The sequence below is a fragment of the Rhinopithecus roxellana genome, chromosome 7, assembly GCF_007565055.1.
Source record: "Rhinopithecus roxellana isolate Shanxi Qingling chromosome 7, ASM756505v1, whole genome shotgun sequence".
NCBI classification, from domain to species: Eukaryota; Metazoa; Chordata; class Mammalia; order Primates; family Cercopithecidae; genus Rhinopithecus; species Rhinopithecus roxellana.
In genome coordinates this window covers 33,855,660-33,862,327 of record NC_044555.1, presented here as the reverse complement: position 1 = coordinate 33,862,327, position 6,668 = coordinate 33,855,660, and the positions used below count along the sequence as shown (strand labels likewise).

The 6,668-nt window shown below is 47.5% G+C and overlaps 1 protein-coding gene across 6 annotated transcripts in view; it reads left to right on the top strand.

The window, feature by feature from the left end:
• The first annotated feature begins 899 nt into the window (after positions 1-899).
• The window catches only part of HUWE1 (HECT, UBA and WWE domain containing E3 ubiquitin protein ligase 1), a 153,353-nt gene continuing 147,584 nt past the window's right edge, over positions 900-6,668 (top strand). Inside the window, exons 1-3 of one of the 6 annotated variants that reach the window (XM_030934819.1) lie at positions 900-1,075; positions 1,298-1,394; positions 3,309-3,446. The gene's annotated coding sequence lies outside the window, so the exon portion shown is untranslated. Of the gene's footprint in view, positions 1,076-1,297; positions 1,499-3,308; positions 3,447-3,479; positions 3,753-6,668 lie in introns of those variants that run through there. The other 5 variants (XM_030934818.1, XM_030934827.1, XM_030934821.1 and 2 more) reach the window with 5 other exon arrangements.

Sequence of the window (6,668 nt, the reverse complement as noted above, 5' to 3'; positions counted from 1 at the left end):
GTGGGTGACAGTGATACTTTGTCTCAAAAAAAAAAAAAGTAAAAATATTTAAAGCAACAATGTATCTCGAAGGGGCCCTGTACATCTCCTGAGATCATATACAAAATATTATGTGTAAGTATATATTGGGGTGGGGGATCCATTCAGCAGATTCTCAATTCGAGGGATGAACCACTGCTCTGGAGGTCTGGAATTAGAGAAATGGAGGGTATAATTACAGTTTTTATTTCCTCGATGTCTCAGGAGTTCTTTTAATAGTGCTTTTGTCTTTAAATACTAAATTAATACATACTTTTTATTAAAAAGTGAAACCTTATCGAAGTAGCTAGAGTTCCAAGTCAAAGTTCCTCGCCCCTCCAATGTCGTCCGCAGCCCACAATAATTAAGTAGGGTTAACAGGGGATCTCCTACCGGGTCCTTTTTATTCCCATGTATTTACAGATGCAGATCCTCTACAGGATCCTTGTCAATCGCGCTGCCGTTCCAAATAATCAAAGGAGAAAAAGAGAATGTTTATTGAGGGCTTACTATGTGCCTGAAGTGTTTTAAGGGTTTGCTCGCGTTAACTCTGGGTGGTCGGCGTCCCACGTCGTCTCCGCTCTGGGTCCAGGCTTGCCCTCTTGCCCCACACTCCCCATTCTTCACAAGGCATCTGGCGAGGTCGTTAATTTTTAAAGGTAAATCAGATCAAATCATGTTCCCTTCCGCGGCTGCCACCGTGCCTCGAATCAAATCCCAATTCTTAGCGACCCTATCATCCTCTATGGTTGCGTTTACTGGGCCTCGGGTAGCTCAGGCGCGGTCCCCTGCAAGGGACCCAGCTTCACCGCGGAGGGAGCTCCCTCCCGAGGGGCAGGGGCGGGGCTTCGCGTGCGGTGGGTGGAGCCCCAAATCGAGTTTGAGCTGAGCCGGAGCGAGGAGGCTTTCGACTGAGGGCTAGCGAGGGGAGCAGAGCAGGGCTGGAGCAGGGCTGGAGCAGGGCTGGACCAGGGCTGGAGCAGGGCTGAAGCAGGGCTGAAGCAGGGCCGCGGACCCCGCACGCTCCTGCGGGCCCCGCGGAGCCATTGCGGCCGAGGTGAGTGTCTATCCCTGGGCTGGGGAGCGAGCTTTGTACGCGGGGCCGTTCTCGGCTTCTCGCGGGTGGCAGTGGCGAGGTGCGGGGGGGGGGAGTTCCCACGGGACCCTGCGCGGAGGCGCGGAGGTGGCGGCCTTGGGGAGCCTGCGGGAAAGGCTGCTGGAGGGGCAGGGCGGCCTGCCCCAACCTTCCCTGAACCCCGCCTCCTCTCCCCTCCCCCAGGCCTCGGCCGGCGCCAGCGAAGAGCTAGCCGCATCTTCGGGGGCAGCCGGGCAGCAGCCGGCGGCGCGGCGAGAGAGCGACTGACAGGGGATGCGAGGTACCGGCATTAGCCATGGCCAAGTGGCCCTAAAGAGGGAGTAGAGGCCGGGCCTTCAGCGTTTCTCACTGGTTCGAGGAAGGCAGCCTCAGAGGAGAGGGAAGGTGAGGGGCGGGCAGGCAGGCTTCGCGGGTAACTACTAGGCGTTGCATATATATGTTTTGGTATCTAAATGGTACTACACATACTCACACACATTCATTTCGATTAATTGCTTGTTTAAAAATCTAAGAATATGTCTTGTAGATCTTCTTATATCCGGGAATCCAAATTTATGTCGGGTTTTAAACAGCTGCATTGTATGATTGTACTACAGTTTAACCATTTCCCGATTGATATTCTCTGTTGGGGGAGGGAGGGGACTATTACAAGCAATGCCATAATGAATGGGTTTGTGTATATGTATCATGCCATGTATGAGTATTTCTGTAGGAGAAATTCTTAGAAGAGTAATCGCTGGGTCAGGGTGTATATGCATTTTGAATTTTGATACATTTGTCCAAATTGCCTTCCCAAAAGCCTGTACTAATTTACACTCTTTAATGTTGTGCGAGGGTGCCTATTTTTCCACAGTTATGCCAACACGTATTATCAATCTTTGTAATTTTAGCCAATTTAAGGGGCAAAAAATCGTATGTCATTGTTTTCATTTGCATTTCCCTGATTACTGGTGAAATTGATCATATTTTTGTTTGTAAATAGGCAAATATCAATAGTTTAGATAGGCAGCTTTCCTATTTATAAGCAATAAGCATTTTGAAATTTTAATAATAAACCTGTTTGCAAGAGAAATGAATAAAAATACCTGGAAGTAAACTATAAAACTTTATTGACGAATACCATAAAAGAACATCTGCATTAAAGGAGAAGGAATACTATGCTTCTGAATAAGAAGGCTCAATATTGTAGTGATGTCCATTTTTCCTATATTGGTTTATACAGTTGATGCAATTTCAATAAATATACCAAGTTTTTTTGGAACTTACCATGATTCTAAAGTTCATCCGGGGGAAAAATGGTTAAGAATAACTGAAAAAATATTTTAAAACGTAAGTTTTAAATAGGGATATTTGTACTACTGGCTATTAAAATGTACTCTAAAGGAACTATTTAAATTAGAACGGATAGAACAATGCATTAGAATGGAAAAGCCCACAAATCGAGCCAGATTGGATCCCAAGATTTGTTGGAGAAACACTGTTGGCTAGACGTGGAAAAACTGCCATATTCAGGCATTCCCCCCCCATCCCCGAAGCTTGAATATTCCTTTGAGGGCAGACTCCTTTGTTTGGAGAAAACCACTTTATTGGATCTTTTTGGTTATGCCAAGGTAAAGCTTCAGTAGTTAAAATTGGTGACTTTGGACCTAGAACTAATGATACGGCCTTCAGTTAGATTAAGATGGATTCAGGTTAGCCTGCAGTGCGGCGAGGGAAGGAGTCTAGATAATACAGATTTAAGAATTTTTTTCCCTATCTAATGGGCAAAAAATGTTATGTCATTGTTTTCATTTGCATTTGTGTGCTTACTGTGAGATTGAACGTCTTTTAAATGTTAGTCCAGGAAAATATGTTATTCCTGGAGATAGGTAACAATGGGGGACTCTTTGCTCCCCTTCCAGAATGGAGTTTGGCCAATTGGTACAGCCTTGCCCGGAAGCGTGAGAATAAACAGGTTGACTTTTTAAATTTTCCTCAAGCACTAGGCTCTAGACACCTAGATCGGGGGCGGAGGCAGTTTTCAGGACATGGCCGAGATTTGGCGCTGAGCTGTGTCATCGCGAGGTTTGGCAGCCAGCTCCGCAGTGGGTCGGAAACCTCGTGGTAGGCGAGATCCCTGCAGGACGGGAGGTTCCTCCCTTCCCCCGAAAAACTCCCAGTCATTTTCACGAAGCCCCGCCTTTCTCCTTTTTAGGAGTGTGCACCAGGTCTCGCGATATCTCATGTTTCCTAAAGGCGAGGCGCGGGCGGCATCCTGCGGTGAATTAAGAAGGTCTCGCTGAGCTAAAGCGTAATATCGTGATAGTTCTCAACGCATGCGGGAGCCGGCCTGGTAGGTTGGCTCCGCCCCTCACTGCTTCGTTAGGTTGTGCGTCATTTGCTTTTGGCTTCGCGTAGGGTGAAGCTGTAGCTACTTCGGCTTTGGTGGGAGGGAGGAGGGGTCTGGAAAGGGCTGGGCTCAGGCTTTTCCCGTCCGGTAGAGGCTCTCGCGGGATCGCGCAGAAGCGGCGGTGGCTCGGCTACTGACTGCGGTAGCCGCGGAGGTGGCGGCAAGGTCTTCGGCTCGTGCCGTTCTAAGCCGGAGAATTCTCGCGGGAGCGGGGTTACGTCCTCGTGGGATTCGTTGGCGGTGGCTGAGGTAGCTCAGGGGTGGGGGGGGCAGTGACTAGGGTCGGTCCGCCTGCTGTTAAGATGGCGGCGGAGGCTGATGTCTGTCCGGCCAGGACCCAGCACAGAGGTGTTGGCTATCTGCCTTTATGACGCCTCTGAGATACCCAGCGTTAAGGAGGTGACGATTGGCGAAACGCCGGGGTGCCGGTAAACCAGACCTGAGGCGAAGACCACCTCGTTTCTAGTCCGTTGAGGCGACACCATTTCCCGGGCCTCGGCCGCGTGTGGGCCCGCCTTTGCTCCACCGATCGGTCAACGCCTCCGTTGTCGCCGCCGCAGTGGGCGGATTGGGAAGGGTGGGAGGGGAGTCTGGAGTTCGCTGTGGAGTGGGGTTGGGGGTTAAATTGAACGGTGGGAAAGAGAGGAGCAACCAACGACGACTGGCCCCTATCCCCTACCTTTTCTGCCGGCCAGCCTCCGTTCTCAGCACCTCCGACGACCCGGATGAATATCCTGGTTTTTCTCGAGGTGGGGTCATCTTCGCCAACTCCCGCGGTTTTAGAGCTAAGGCTTAGGGGTCAAGCAGTAGTGTCACTGGCGTACTCTTCCTCCTCTCCCCACACCCCTCCTAATTCTATCGTCCCATCTAATCTTCATCTACGTGGATAGTTGAGGTTCGTATTTAAGGGAGGGGGGAGTCAAAGCTTTTCCCTGTGACTCCTTCCCCCAGTTCTTCTAAATTCGAGGTTAGCCTGAGTCCCCTAGCCCGCCTCGTCTCCCCCTTCCATTGGTCCCCTTGGCGCAGGCGTTGAATAGAGCCTATCCTGTTGACTGCATTTACTCCATCTTTGTGGATGAAGCCATAGTAGCCTTCCATTTCCTCAAGTCTTCATGTTTGTATGACTCTGATCCGGATTTCTTAGCTCTGCATGCTGCTAAACCACTGTTAAGCGAAACTTTGAACGGGTCGGTGGTTGGATATTGCAGTTTAAGTGGCCTTTTCGTTTACGGCCATTAGCCTTCCCTTCCTCATTCCTCCCCCTCAGAAGGCTGTAGAGGATAACCCTCCAGTAAGCCCGCTTTCTGTCTTCATCCCTCTTCCATTTCCCTTGCAAGCCTGGGAACCGCCCCTTTTCCCTGCCTTGCTCTGAGTTTGTAGGAGCCTCTTGGTCTGTGGACATCTGTTTTTGCTGCTGAGTACCTCTTACCTGCTTCTCACTTCTTAATCTTTCTATCCCCCACTCCCCATATTCCTTTTCCAGGAGCTGAATCCCCTAGAAGGAAGATAACCCTCCTCTCAGGCTCCCCTACATTTTACCCCTTCCATTTACTAGAAAACAGCATTGATTGTCCTGCCCCTCAATCTGCCCTGTTCTTTATTTTCTCTTCCCCCCAACCATGCCACCGTTACTATAGGCAGTTAATTTCCTATCATTTGTTTCTCCTTTGTAGATTACATGTTCAGCATTGTTTTAGCCCCAGTGTTGCATAGATTGAAGAGATACCAGCATTCCCCAGTCAAAGACGCGGCCTGGTATGCTGGAATTAATAGTGTGTGTTTTGGGTTCACATTGAACCTTGTGACCTTGGGCAAAATTTCAGATTCTCAGTTCATCTATATAATGGGGATCGTTGTGCTTACCTTAGAGGGTTGTTGCTAGAATTAGTTTAAAAAAAAAAAAAAAAAGTAAAATGTCTTAACTCATGGTAGGCACATAATAAATTAGGATTACTTTTTGATGTAAGAATACATTGGTAGATGTACCTGTGTCATATGCTACTTTTATGACCTGGGAAAGAATAAGAGATTTTTGTTTCTTTAACTGTACATTCTTGGTATATTTCTAGGCCAGATCTATAACTTTTATATTTTTTTCCTCGTAGGCCAAACTTTTTATCTCCAATGGTTAATGATGTTTGAACGTGATTCCCACTCTTTGTTTCCTTCTAATGGTCTAGGAATTTCAGTGCGTAATCACTATCCTGGAATGACCACCAGCCATAATGTTCCTGTCAAGAACCACACCCAAGTGTTCTACCTTTTGGAAGGGGTGCCTCATGCCCTGCCTACTCATTTCTTCCACTCCTCCAAAGGCAGTCCGTCCTGTCATTCACTCTACAAAAGTAATTTGGTGCCATGCATTTCACAGTGGTAAAAGGAACTTCTGTTAGATAGTTTTCAAGTATTCATGCTACTTTTCCCCTCCCTTGTTTGGTTCCTCAGATCAGTGTGGGGATCTGCTGTTTGGCATCTTCTTACCTGAGCAAGATAATTCCTATCTAAGAGAGAAAGATCATTTGGAATACCAAGCTTCTTTTCCGTGGCGAATTACTGCTGGCTCTTGAATTTCCTGTTGTGTTACTGCCATTTTATATTTTCTAACGTACTTATTAAACAGATGTGACTATATTTGATTTGGATAAAGTTTTCCTTTTTTTTTTTTTTTTAAATGGAGTCTTGCTCTCGGCAGGCTGGAGTGCAGTGGCGCGATCTCGGCTCACTGCAAACTCCGCCTCCTGGGTTCAAGTGATTCTCCTGCCTCAGCCTCCAGAGTAGCTGGGACTACAGGCGTGTGCCACCATGCCCAGCTAATTTTTGTATTTTTAGTAAAGACTGGGTTTCACCGCATTGGCCAGGATGGTCTCGATCTCCTGACCTTGTGATCCGCCCGCCTCAGCCTCCCAAAGTGATGAGATTACAGGCTTCCTTCCTATATTACTGTTAATATATTGATTAGACCAATATTAAAGTGTAACATTTTACAATTTTTTTTTTTTAACTAATTCTAGCAACAACCCTTTAATACAAGCAACTATTCCCATTGTTTTACTTCGGCTGGGTGATGGGAATTGAAGTAGAAACATGGTGGTGAAAAGTTTACTAGGATTTAAAATTTGCAGGAGGTAACCGTCCCATAATTAGCTGTATGTGGGCTATAGTTTT